This window comes from Panthera tigris, chromosome A3 (assembly GCF_018350195.1).
Source record: "Panthera tigris isolate Pti1 chromosome A3, P.tigris_Pti1_mat1.1, whole genome shotgun sequence".
NCBI lineage: Eukaryota > Metazoa > Chordata > Mammalia > Carnivora > Felidae > Panthera > Panthera tigris.
The window spans coordinates 81,209,467-81,223,227 of NC_056662.1; the positions used below are offsets into that span (position 1 = coordinate 81,209,467).

General features: G+C 41.3%; 1 protein-coding gene across 2 annotated transcripts in view; it reads right to left on the minus strand.

Moving 5' to 3' along the window:
* VPS54 (VPS54 subunit of GARP complex) overlaps nt 1–968 on the minus strand; it is a 170,003-nt gene extending 169,035 nt beyond the window's left edge. For both annotated transcript variants that reach the window (XM_042981511.1, XM_042981510.1), the window contains exon 1: nt 785–968. The gene's annotated coding sequence lies outside the window, so the exon portion shown is untranslated. The remainder of the gene's footprint in view (nt 1–784) is intronic.
* Nucleotides 969–13,761: the final 12,793 nt, after the last annotated feature.

The window sequence follows — 13,761 nt, forward strand, 5'->3', positions numbered from 1 at the left end:
CTCAGTCAGTTAAGCGTCTGACTTTAGCTCAGGTCACAATCTCACAGTCCGTGAGTTCGAGCCCCGCGTCGGGCTCTGGGCTGATGGCTCAGAGCCTGGAGCCTGCTTCCGATTCTGTCTCCCTCTCTCTCTGCCCCTCCCCCGTTCATGCTCTGTCTCTCTCTGTCTCAAAAATAAATAAACGTTAAAAAAATTTAAAAAAAAAAAGAAAAAGAAAATTACAGGGCGCCTGTGTGGCTCAGTATGTTAAGAGTCTGTGTGGCTCAGTATGTTAAGAGGTCATGATCTCACAGTTTGTCAGTCTGAGCCCCAGGTCGAGCTCTGTGCTGACAGCTCAGAGTCTCGAGCCTGCTTCAGATTCTGTGTGTGTGTGTCTCTCTCTGTCACTCCCCTGCTCTCTCTCTCTCTCTCTCTCTCAAAAATAAATATTAAAAAAAAATTAAAAAACCAAAAGCCCAGATAGTAGCTTTTGAACAATCAAAGTCAGATACCGTATTGTAAAAATTGTTAATTGATTAACAGTATTTTAGGCTTTTTTTTTTTTTTTTTAAGTAATCTCTCCACTCAACGTGGGGCTCTAACTTATAACCCTGAGATCAAGAGTCACATGCTCTACCGACTGAGCTAGTCAGGTGCCCCATTAGACTTTTGATAATATTGCAAATACTTTAATACTAATAGGCAATAAAAACCTTTTAATTGAATGCTAAATAATAATAGCAGAGGAAGTGTGGGATTTAATTATAGGGTTGAAAATGATACTCAACAATGTACAGGTACTCACAATTTCTCTGCAGATGGGGACTTGTTTTGTATTCCATGGCCCTGTAGATGGCTGCCTTCTGTCATTCAGATCAAGATGAAGCAATAGTCTGGTCAATAAAACAAGAGAAGTCTTGGGGCATCTGGGTGGTTCAATCGGCTGAGCGTCTGATTCTTGATTTCAGCTCAGGTCACCATCCAGTGTTGTGGGATCAACCCGCATTGGGGTCCACACTGAGTGTGGAGCCTGCTTAAGATTCTCTCTCTCCCTCTACTCCTCTCCTTCACTCAGTCTCTCTAAAATAAAACAAATAAATCATTTAAAAAAACAAAAACAAAGTCCATAAATCACACTATCACTTTTATCAACCATTAGCACTAAATGGTCTCTAAAAATGAATGAGCTTGCTGTGAAGAAAGAATGAGAAAGGGAATCTTTTTAAGCTATGGTACAGATGTTTGTCCCTCCCAGGTGAGACTCCTTACATCAAACCATTGTTACTGAGTATGTTGCAATGGAGTCAGAAATTAAATAAATAAATAAAGAGGCTGAGAAGAGGTCATTAATTGCTAAGGTTCCTTTCTTCTACAAAGTTCTAAGAATCTGTGATAATTGTACTTTAGTAGTAGATCTTCATATACTTTAAAAAAGTTATATTCTTTCACATGTATACACATTTTAAAGTTAATTTTCTTTAATTACACTTGGTGTGCTGCTAAGGGCTATCTTGATATGCTCTTAGTTAAACCTGCAGGTGAGTCCACTGTGTAACGATAGCCAAATGAAATGGTAGCCAAAAATGTTGTCAAGTGTTTAAGTGTCCTGATTGAATACATTTTATAGAATTATTCCCTCTAATGGCAAATAAAGGGATTTTTAAGTACAAACGATAACTCAGAGGCAGGATCAAGTGATGATGTAGCACCCAAGAATAAAGAATTCACCCCTCTTTCCCTCACTTCCCCATCTCTCAGGCGTCCATTGGCAAGCAGACCCTGCTAACTTTAGAGTGTAATTTAAGATAGGTGGCTACAGTTTTAAAGCTAACAAAAACCAAAAGGCATGTGAATTCCCAGCAATCAGCTGTCTAGGGAGACAGTTGAAAATGAGAAAGAATAAACTGAAAAAGGTCAATAGATTCATTCCGCAGGTGGTGTAGGCAGTCCTTCTCAGAAACAGGGAAATACTTGGCTTGTTGGCTCTCATTCCCTTCAGGACAGATCTGACAGCTTAAAAAGGATGAGCCCTGGAATCAAACCAGGCTCCTTCGTGTTTCCTGTTTGACTGAAGGGATTTTGAAGCAAACAGAATCCTGAGATCAATTCACTTAAAACGTTTATATATACACACACATATATGTATGTATATGCATTTTACAGTGCTTGCTGGGGCCAAATAATCTACCTTTGCCAACTGAATTGCTTTTGCAGATGTCTTGAAGCTACTTGTCTCTTCTATTCTGTTTTTCAGAGTTAAATAATATCTCAAATAATTTTTCTATTTGCTGAATGAAAATAACCAAGCTAGGCTCACTGATCTGATCCTACAACATGTTTATTATGGGTCTCACACTGTATTTTTAGTTTCATAAATAAAGCTGCATTTAGGCTTTGGTTTATAGAATTCAGTTTACAGGTGTATCCTCCACACCATTCTCACCCACTGGCTTTTCATGGATGTGTGCTTTGCTCAAATGTCCCCTGAGACCTGGAAGGACTGGATAGATGGACGAGTTACTCACATAGCTGTTTACATGCATTACCTAAAAAAGCAAACATCACGTCTCATTTGTGGAATGAAAAAACTTCAAGAATTGTAGGATTCAGGTCCTTCTTTTTTTTTTTCCTTTTGGACTTTAAGTGCAAAATTTTGAGTTAATCGCCCTCTGCAGTTCATGGTACACAACCATCCATGTGAGGCCTTTTCTTGTTTTATTTTATTATTTTATTTTATTTTATTTTTTAAGATTTTGTATTAATTTTGAGAGAGAGAGAGTGTGTGTGTGTGAGGGAGGGTCAGAGAGAGAAGGTGAGAGAGAATCCCAAGCAGGTCCATGCTGTCAGTGCAGAACCTGAGGCGGGGCTCAAACCCACAAACTGTGAGATGATGACCTGAGCCAAAATCAAGAGTCAAATGCTTATCTGACTGAGCCACCTAGGTTCCCCTTTTTTATTTTATTTTTTCATTTCCCCACTTCATCTCCAGTGTCAGCAGCCACTCTAATGTATTTAACATGTGCCTGGATATCCATGTATCCCCGAGTTGAATTTTATCATGTTGTTTCATGAACGTATGTGTTTTCAATCTGTATTGTTTGACGGCTCTTACTGTTTATTGCTTTTTCACACAATGCTGTTTTCAAGTCTCTTCATGTTCCTTTATGCACATCTAGCTTATTTCTTTGAACTGCTGCATAAGGTTCCATAGTATGTGTCCAATACTTTTACCATATCCATTCTTCTAGTGATAGATCCCCAGACTGCCTCCAGTACCACAAACAACCTGTGATAAACACCTTCATACACGTCTCCTTGAGAACCGTGTGAAGAAGGATTCCTGAGTCATCCACTGCATGTGTATGTGTATGAGAGAGTACATGTGCACACAGAATCTCGGATCTAATGAGTCATGCCAGCAGCACATGAGGATTCTTGCTTCCCCACATCTTTGCTAAGACTGCCAGTTCATTGCCACCTTTTAATTTTACAAATCTATCAGGTGTGAGTAATTAGCCTTTTCTTTTCTTTTCTTTTCTTTTCTTTTCTTTTCTTTTCTCTTTTCTTTTCTTTTCAGAGAGAAAGAGCATGCGAGCCGGGCAGAGGGAAAGGGAGAGAGAGAATCCCAAGCAGGCTACGCACTGTCAATGCAGAGCCTGACTCAAGGCCTGATCTCACGAACCCGTGAGATCATGACCTGAGTGGAAATCATGAGTCCGATGCTTAACCGACTAAACCACTCAGGAGGCCCCAGTAATTAGTCTTAATATGCATTTCTCTGTTTACATGTGACACTGAACTTCTCTTCAACCCTTCTTAGTCATTTGGCTTTCCACTTCTGAGAACTGGTTATTCATATGCTCTGTTGATGTTTTGACAAAATTCTTTGCTTGACCAAACTTCTCAGTCTCCTAAACCTTCTCTGAGGGATATGTACACTTCCTTGTAAAATCTAGTTTTAGCAAGAACCACCACCACCCTCCCCCCGATATCTGATCATCCTTGATATCTGATCAGGTTCCTCATCCTCCTCTGCCCCCAGGTGATGTCTGGTCACCCTGGCCTGCCTTCAGCAAGAATCCTATGAGATGGATTTAGCCAGATGCCTTCTTACCCCTGATGTTTCCTCCTAGTAATTTTCCATTCACCGACCCCTCCCACCCCCAACTTGCCCATGTTGTATTCTGAGTTGACCCCAATCCCCTCTACTGTAAAACCCCATAGCAGTGGTTCTGAATAAAGTCTGCCTCACCATCTTTAACAAGTGTCACTGAGTATTTTTTTTAAGTTTCTTTTTTTTTTAAAGTTTATTTATTTTGAGAGAGAGAGAATGCATGAGGAGGGAAGGGGGAGAGGAAGAGGGAAAGAGAGAGAATCCTAAGCAGGCTCCACACTCTCCGCACAGAGCCCGACATGGGGCATGAACCCATGAACCGTGGGATCATGACCTGAGCTGAAACCAAGAGTCTGACACTCAACCAACTGAGCCACGCAGGCACCTCTTTAATAGTTTCTAGTGGGTGCTTTATTTGATTTCCTGGAACTCCTTATAAATGCTAGTTCTTAAAAAGTTTTTATTTAAATTCCAGTTGGTTAACATACAGTGTTATATCAGTTTCAGGTGTACAATATAGTGATTCAACACTTCCATGCATCTTCACCCTGTGCTCATCACAGTAAGCGTACTCCTTAATCCCCATCACCTATTTCCCCACCAACCTCCCCTCTGGTAACCATCAGTTTGTTCTCCATAGTTAAGACTCTGTTTCTTAGTTTGCCTCTCTCTCTCTTTTTTCCCCTTTGCTCATTTGTTTTCTTAAATTCCACTTATGAGTGATATCATATATGTGCTAGGTTTTAATTTTTTATTGGTTTGAAATATCTTCTAAATATTTTCTTTCCATTTGTCCTCTGTCTGCATAAGTTTGCCTATAATAGCCTTCACTGAACAGAAATCCTTCATTTTGGTGTGGTCAAATCTGCCAAAATTTTGTGTTATGGCTTGTGCTTCTTTTGGTCTGATTTACAAAGTTCTTCCCCATCCCAAAGTCTCAAGTATACTCTACATGTTCTTCTATTAGCATTATCATTTTATAGCTTTCTATGAGGTCACAAAGTACTGAAGAATGTGTTATTGTTATACAGTACCCCTTATATTGGGTAACAGTGCTGGCCACATGATGGGAGCTTAACAAAGAAAGAAAGATTCTTTTTCCATCCCAAGTCCTGCTTCTCTGGTGGTTAACTGAATGATTACTCTGGTGCAGAATGTTTGGTGGCTGAACTGGCTAGACAGTCCTTTCTGCTCTGGACATCAGTGAGTCAACCGCATGCCCTCTGTCTCCCTTGTCCCAGCCACCATCACCTCATGCCTGTACTTCTGTAGTAGTCTCCTAACTGGCCTCCTTTCTCTGGGATTTTTCCTATCCATTCTCAAACTTCTTGTCAGAGTGGCAGAGCTTAGAACAGTGCTGGTACAAAGTAAGTACCCAGTGAATGTTGGCTATCATTATCATCATCATCATCATCATCACATGATGACACTTAATAAAATAGTTACAAGTGAGAAACGTGGTCAGTACGATAGTATGTATCTTACTACTTAAATGCTATTGCTTCAACCCTAGTTTTTATCAGTCTTTTGTTTCACTAAGTTTAGACTAACAGAGTCTCTTTGGTCATTCAGCATCCATTATGGTCCCAAGATCATCATCCTGAACATATATTCCTATCGTACAAGATATGAATAGCTGCAGATTAATCTCTACAGGTTCTTGAAAATGTCTTAAAAATTTTTTTAACTCTGATTTTAGCATATTTTCCATTATTATTTGCCTTTTTTTTGAAGTCAAGTGCACTGTATCACAGTCCAGTTAGATGACAGAAATCATACAATAACTTAACAGGGAAAGTTTAATATAAATTATATCAACTAAAAATGGGATTAACTACCAGGGAGTAAAGAAGAGTAAAGAATATAGTAATAGTGGGTATGGGAGCCACTGCTGCTTCTAGGGCAATGTTAATTTTTTTTTTCATTATTCCTCCCCTGAGGAGATTTTTTTAGACCATTTTTTCCTTTGTACCTCCCCTCCATTAAATTTCACTACTGCAGATACACTGTATATGTTTTTATGTTCTGTGGCCCTTAGGAGGGCCACACACACCATTGTAATACCTGACATTATTTCACACCAACCCCCCAGCACCACTTATCAGGCCCCTCCCACAGAAGATGCCTGCTTCAGGGCTAAGGCTGCATACCTAAGGAAGGAACACATTGGGAAGAGCCCTTTCTCCCGCAAGACTGGGATGCTGACCTCACTGGAGAGGGTATAGCGCTCACCTACTCAATGTTAGAGAGGTTCACCTAGGTGTTAGAAGTTGGATGGGGAAGCAAGAAATCACCTATGAGGGTGCCTGTGAGACCTGCTGGGGGGCTGGACGCAGCTGGAATTCTGGCATTCATGGCTGCCATGCACTGCAGGAGAAGGAAAACCATGCCAGAACAAGGAAGAAAAGCACTTTCCCCCTGCAGTGGCCCTCCAATGCTCTTTACTGACATAGCATCATGCCAGCTACAAAGGAGAAATGTTTACAGGGTTCAGCTGCAGCATCACAAAGCAGGGCAGTGAAAGATGGATTTGGGGCCGAGAAGAAAAGTTAACTAGAACATGTATCAAAAGAAATTCTTTTTTAAAAAAACTTTCATTTATTAAGTAATCTCTACCTCCAAACTGGGCTCAAACTCGCGACCTCAAGGTCAAGAGTCATATGCTGTACCAACCAAGCCAGCCAGGTGCCCCCAAAAGAATTTCTTTTAGGTTAAGTGTTCTAATTAAGTTCTGGCTAATTAAAGTTTTATGATGCCAGGGTTTTACTATGTGGAGGTATATACACATCAAAACCACTCAGGAATTTGTAAAAATGCAGGGCATATCATCCGTAAAGCAACTTATTAATATTATACATTGTCGTTTATATGTGAATTTGTGCTTTTGACCCACAATCAGTGGGATTTACACTTTATTTTCTTCAGAATAAAAATGAATGTCTGATGTGTCTATTTTCTTTCTCCAAATAATTCAGCCATGGGATATTGATCTGCTGACATCAGTCTTGTCTTTTTGACAATAATATTTCTTAGGGTAATTCAATGAACGTTTTGACTTAAATCTGTTGCGAGGTTGGCAAATACATCAATTCATCAGGACCAGATTATTCTTAAGTGAAAAGATGAAATTGAGTTTCTGAATCACAAAACTAAGGTCTAAACCTCAGAGCAGAGGTACAAATCATTGTAACAAGGAAGCCTGGCCTAGCCATTTAGACGTCGCTACCTGCAGCCAAAAGATAGCAAAGATAGCTAATCAACATCTTTGACCTTGTTTGAAATTTGCCCCAGTGCTAACTGCCTGTGTAAGCCTATAGCTGAATATCCTTTGGATGTCTCAAGTCATACCTCTAGTTTGAATTTCAGTGTGAAATGGCTTGCTGAACTGGGGCATGTGAATCAAGCTCTCTGGAATGCAGTTTCAAGACCTATAAAGTAAAAAAGTTGGTAAAGATTATGTGAGTGGTACGTTGAATAAGCACAATTCTCTAACCTAACCAAAATGCAACCTGATTTATTTTTGTCCCCACTGTTACTTTACATGTATATAAAGTCAGGTGGTAGTTGAAAGGTAGAGTGAGGTCATCTTTCTCTGCTCTAGGATGAAAATTCTGGTAGGCTCTTAGATTTCTGGTCACTCTGATGTCATGGACTATCAACTTCAGTTATATACACAGTCTCCATGCAGAAATTAGATAAATCTAAGATGCTAATCAAAACTGATTTTAAAGACACATCCTTTCCTCTCCATGGCAGCTTCACTCTGAAAGTTTGCAGTGGGAAAGGGGAGAGATGTTGGATGGCTCTTTTTCAGAACCTCTTGTCAAGTGAATGGAAACATCATTATGCTGGATATCTTCCATTTGCTCCCGAGACCCACTCTCTACCTTCCTCTCTGCCCAGGGAGGCTGGCCCGTATGAATATTCCCTTTCCCTTTAGCTTCCAGTTGGGTTTGGCCAATGGGGAACCCTGGCAGAAGACCAGAGGAAGGGAGAAGAGAAAGGTCAAAGTGTTCATCCATAGGGCTCAACCCAATGGGTTTACCTCTAGTTGGCTGCATCAAGGTCATTGTTCCTCTTACTGTGGTCTGTTACAAATAACTCTCCCTTTCCAAGTTCTGAAAATCACTCTCTTAGGGCCAAAGGCTGTCAATCGCTCTGCAGATTCTAACGTCCACTTCCTAGACTATCCCTTTGATTTTCATTATACCCCAGCAGTCCTTTGTAAGTAGTCTCTTTGAAAAGAAACTCTTTGTCAAATTATCCTAATTTAAGTGTGCCATCTGTTTCCTGCTGGGACCCTAACTGGAAAAAAATCCATCAAAATTCACATTGCATAGCAACACCCAAAGTCTAAAAAACCCATTTTCTCACATTAACTCACATCATAAAACTCACTCTTAAATAACTTGCCTCACAATATTATCATCCAGAGTAGTTCAACAACTACGATACTGCATTGGGTCCATTCTATGTTCAGAAAAGCCAGACTTGGTGCTTCTAGTCTCCTCCCATGCCTGTCTTCCTATTTCTTTTAGACTCTCTTACTGGTAATCTCTCCCAGGGAAAGGAACATGGATCTAATTAGTGTCAATAACTTCATGAATCAGTCTACTGTATTTCCAGGAATATATGTATTTTGAAAGAGAACTCCAGGATAAAAACAGAAGCCCTACAGGTAGAAATTTCAGACTCTGTAACATTAGGGTGGGAGAAGGATGTTTGACTTCATCTACTCTGACCAAGATGAGACCTAATTTTCTTCCGTCTTTGTTCTAACACATGTCAACTAGAGCAGAATTTTGAAGTCCCTGCTTCAGGTTCTTTGCAGCTGTTCAAGACGTTCCAGTATATCAGTTTTTCAAAATTCGCAGCATATATCAAGGAGAGCCTAGTTTTCAGTTTTGCAAGTACAAAGAATACCTAAAGATTGTTGGTAATTGTTTCATAGTGTGCCAGAAAAATCATTCATGTTGCCTCTCTTTCTACATCTTGCCTCTGATCAGCCCAGACTCTTCAGCCATACTTAAAATGAAAGAAATCAAGTAAACAACTTTTAGCAATCAGGGGACCCTAAAATAGCAGGCAGCCCACAGCAGGTTAAGCACACACTAACACACATGCAATCATTCAAATTTTGTACCTGGCAAATAAGGCTGACAATTTATACTTTGATCTGACTTGATTATTTGGAAAAGCTGCGTTTCTGTGGCATAAATATAGATGCCAGTTCTGTCTTGCAGCCAAGTTTCTCACTAGAAAGCCACATTAATCTTATGATTCCCTTGCAAAGAAACTAATAGAATTGGATGATTTCTTCTAGTTTTCTTGTTTCTCTTTTAAGTTTATTTGTTTATCTTGAGAGGGAGAGATAGAGCAGGACAGGGGCAGAGAGAGAGGGAGAGAGAGAATCCCAAGTAGGCTCTGCACTGTCAGTGCAGAGCCTGATGCGAGGCTCAAACCCACGAATCGCGAGATCATGATCTGATCCTAAGTCAGATGCTTAACCGACTGAGCCACCCAGGTGCCCCTGGATGATTTCTTCCAAATGGTAAACTAATAAAAGGTATCTACTAGTGCTTGTGGAGTTGAAGTATTGTCTACCTTCTTTTCCGATCTGATTGAAATTAGTTGGTTTCAGTCCACAAATATTTACTGAGTGTTCACTATGTGCCAGGCACTATTTATTGAGCAAAATAACAGTGCTAAAGAAGGCAAACTCAGTCCCTGTCCATGGTGGTTGCATTCCAAGTGAGGGGGAGATAGGTAATAAACATAAAATTTCCACACTAAGTGCCGTGAAGAAGATAAAATAGGGTAATATGACAGATGGGACCTGAGCTGTGATATAGTTACTTGGTGACATCTAGGTTGAGACCTAAAGGCTGAGAAGGGGGCAGCAGTGGGGCCACCTAGGGAGAAGATCTGCTAGCAAATAAATAGTGAGTGCAAAGGATCTGGGGTAGAAATGAACCTGGTGTGTTTGAGGGCAGAGAGATGGACAGTGTGGCTGGAGCAGAGTAAGAGGGACGGCTTGGAAAGGCGTGAGGAGATGGGGCTGAAGAGGGAGGCACAGCCGGGTCAAAGACTGAAGGGAAACTACTGGAGGATTTAAAGCAGGGAAGGTGGCAAGTGATACAAGCTAATTTATAGTTTAAAAAGATAAGTCTGCTGCTTTGTGGAGAATGGACTGTGTAGGAGGTCAAACATAGAAGTGGGCAGACAAGGGCAGGGAGGAGACACTGGCAGATGCTGGCAGCTTGGCCTAGGCTTTCAGCAAAGAGGACATGCTGGCCCATACAGTGTTCTTGTGAAAATTAGAAAGTCTCCCCTTCCCTTTATTGGCCCTGAATATCAGGTGGATGAAACGTGGGGTGTGGAGAAAAGAGGAGCCCCGATGATTCAGGTTTGCCCATGCATAACTGGGCGGACAGTGGTGGAATCAGTAGTTCAGTTTTGGTCATGTTCACTCACAGGACCCTGAAGTGGGTGTACTCATTTCACAAAATGCAAACTTAGTAGCATTGACCACACTGACGTTGGTCTCACTTCGACCAGCACCGGAAACCTTGTGCTGATGTAATGGAAATAGCGTTTGTGAGATATCCAACCAATGTATGTTGGCTTCCCACTAAACCCTTGTCCCCATGACTTCCCCACCCATTGAGTCAATGGCATGCATTGAGTCACAGGGAGAGAGAAAAAAACAACAACAACAACAACAGCCAAGAATGGATAACTCATCATTTAGCTTTGAGTTTCAAAGTAGGATTTTAAAAAAAATTTGTAGGAAGACAATAGTTTGAAATCAAGTGCTTTTGATTCGCAAAAGCCAGACTGTGTTGAAAGAAAGAAATATATAATTGCATAACCAATGAGAGCTTGGAGGAGTGCCCCTGAACAGATCATAGATAGTTCCAGGAAGAACACAGGATATGATGTCAGAGATATTTTCCCATGAGAAGAAAATCAAATTTAAGCAGCAGGCAGGAAGTTGGATGATTCAGAGGGTAGAAGCACAGTATTGCCCAGGCGAGTGGGGGTCCTCAAGCAGAAGAATATGTACCCTGCTTTCCATTTGGAACGTGGCCAACTGCACAGAAGTGAAAATGCTATGGTTAAGCAACAAAAGGCCTTGAGATAGTGCTTCCAGGTCCTAGTGGCCTGTTGTGTTTTCTGTAGGAAAGAGTGACGAAGGCTAACAGGATGAATGGGCTTGAGGAGGCCTGGCTTTGGACCAAGAAGGTACAAGCGTCTTTACCCCTGAGGGCTGTGGTGGGGACTGTGGCTGTCAATAGCTAGAATCAATGTAGGCTTAAAGCCTGGAGAGAAAAATTTCCTCACCAAAGGAAGCCAGGAAGGCCTGGATACTGGCAGACAGACTTTCCCTGCACCTTTCCTGCGGCCTCCATTCTACCTGGGGAGGGGAAAAGAGAACCCTCAGATGAAGCACAAACCCTGAAAGACTGAGTGGTTTTCCAAGGGGGGGCTGTTTTAAACATAAAGAAACTGAGATATCCTTAACTGGCAACAGCAAGTGCTTTTCACCTATACCAGGAATGGGGGCTTTTCAGCAAGAAGTCATTATAGACAATAAAGTGTTTTGTTTTGTTGGTGTATCTGATTTTTAGTGCATACATTTCAAGATTGCTACATTAGGAAAGTTTGTATCTTTACTGAAGAAGCAAACTCAGCTTGATATACCTCAGCCTATAATGGGTAGATGGGGAAAAAAGGAAAGAAGGCAGAGGTTGACTGTCAACATCGGTTGCCTCCAGGAAAGGTAACTGGGGGACAGAGAAGGGAGAAAGACACATTTTTTACTGTAGACCTTTTATACCTTTTGCATTTTTACAAGGCATAAGCACTGACTTTCAAAAAATAAATTAAAGTGGAATAAAGAGAAGTTTCTGAAATGAAAAAAAATGCAGGGGAGCCTGACTGGCTCAGTTGGAAGAGCTTGCGACTCTTGATCTCTGGGTTGTGAGTTAGAGCCCTGTGTTGAGTGCAGAGATTACTTAAAAAAATTTTTTTTTAAGTTTATTTATTTATTTCAAGAGAGACAGAGAGCGTGAACGGGGAGGGGCAGAGAGGGAGAGAGATATCTCCAGCAGGCTCCACACTGTCAGCACAGAGCCCGACATGGGGCTCAAACACACAAACCCCAAGACCATGACCCAAGCCGAAACCAAGAGTTAGACCCTTAACAGACCGAGTCACCCAGGCGCCCTGAGATTACTTAAATATAAACTTAAAAAAAAATGCAGATGCACAGAATCTGACAGTGAATGCTTGACAATTAACATTTAATATTTTTTATCTCACCAGGAATCTTCTCTGTTCACTTGCACTGCTGTTGGTTTTGTAAGCTGTCCACCTTACCTCTCCAGTAGCCTATGCCATCTTTGCTTTGTACCCCAAACACACACCATACATCCTGTAGGTAGGCCATCACTAATAAAGGGGAACACAATCCTACTGACCCAGTCTTGCCTGTCATCCTGGAATGAGGCATGGAAAGGGTTGAGGAGGGGTATTTGTCCCATTCTGGACATTTCTACCCCTTTGGCATCAAAGAGCAATGGAGAAATGATGCAAAGAACTTGGGCTCTGGAGTCAAACTCTCCAGGAGTTAGCTCTGCCAGCTTTGGTTTCTTGGGTAAGTCTCGATTTTCTTCTTCCATACAGTGGAGTTAATGCAAACCTCATTGGGCTATCCTAACACAATGCTAGAACCGTTCTGATTACTCCCAAACCCCAGTCCAAGAGAACAGAGGCTCATTTTTGAAAAATCTTGCATCTAACTAGACTCTGCATACCTCTTCTCCCCATTTTTCTTGGTTTTTACCCAAAACATAAACCCCTCCATTCATCTGTCATATCCCTTCCTCTCATTTACATCCTTCCTGTACTTTTACTCCCTTGACCCAATCTTCCTCTGCTTCTCTCTCTTATTAATGTTTTAATTTGCAAGTAACGGGCACCTTAAGTCTAACTGGTTTAAACATTAAGGGCGTTTATTGGCTCAAGTACCTGAAAATTCATCAGTACCTCAAAATTTAGGGGACTTGGGGTTGGTTGCAGTTCAGTTCCCAAGGACTCTATTTCCTTCTTTCTCTTCCACCACCCTTAGCATCAGCTTCATTCTGGGACTGGGTCCCCTACTGGCTATAGGCAGAATGTTAGCAGCAATTAGGCCCACATACCTCCTCATTATGTCCCTTTGGGGGAAGGTGGGGGGGACTGAAAGGGAGTAAGTCTCTAACCGTCAAATAACAATCCTGACTTTGTATTAATTGGAACAGCATGAGCCAATCGTGGTGACAATGTGTGTGAATTGTCATGTGTCAATTCAGTTAGCTCTAGATTATACTAAACTGTCCACCCCTGAGCCAATCATAGTGGCAAGGGAGCTGGGATCTCCATGATTAATTTAGACCAGTAGTTCTCAACTATGAACAGTATTGGAAATGTTATGTTTGGAAATGTTACAACTAGGGGTGCCACTGACTTCCTATCCCCATTCTATTGTACCTACCTTGATAAACCCTATTAGTATCTCCTATGGTCTGGGCTCAAGCTTTTAATTTAAAATATAAACTGGGCACAGAGCCATCCATAATAAAGACTATTTGCCATTGGGATGCCTGGGTGGCTCAGTTGGTTAA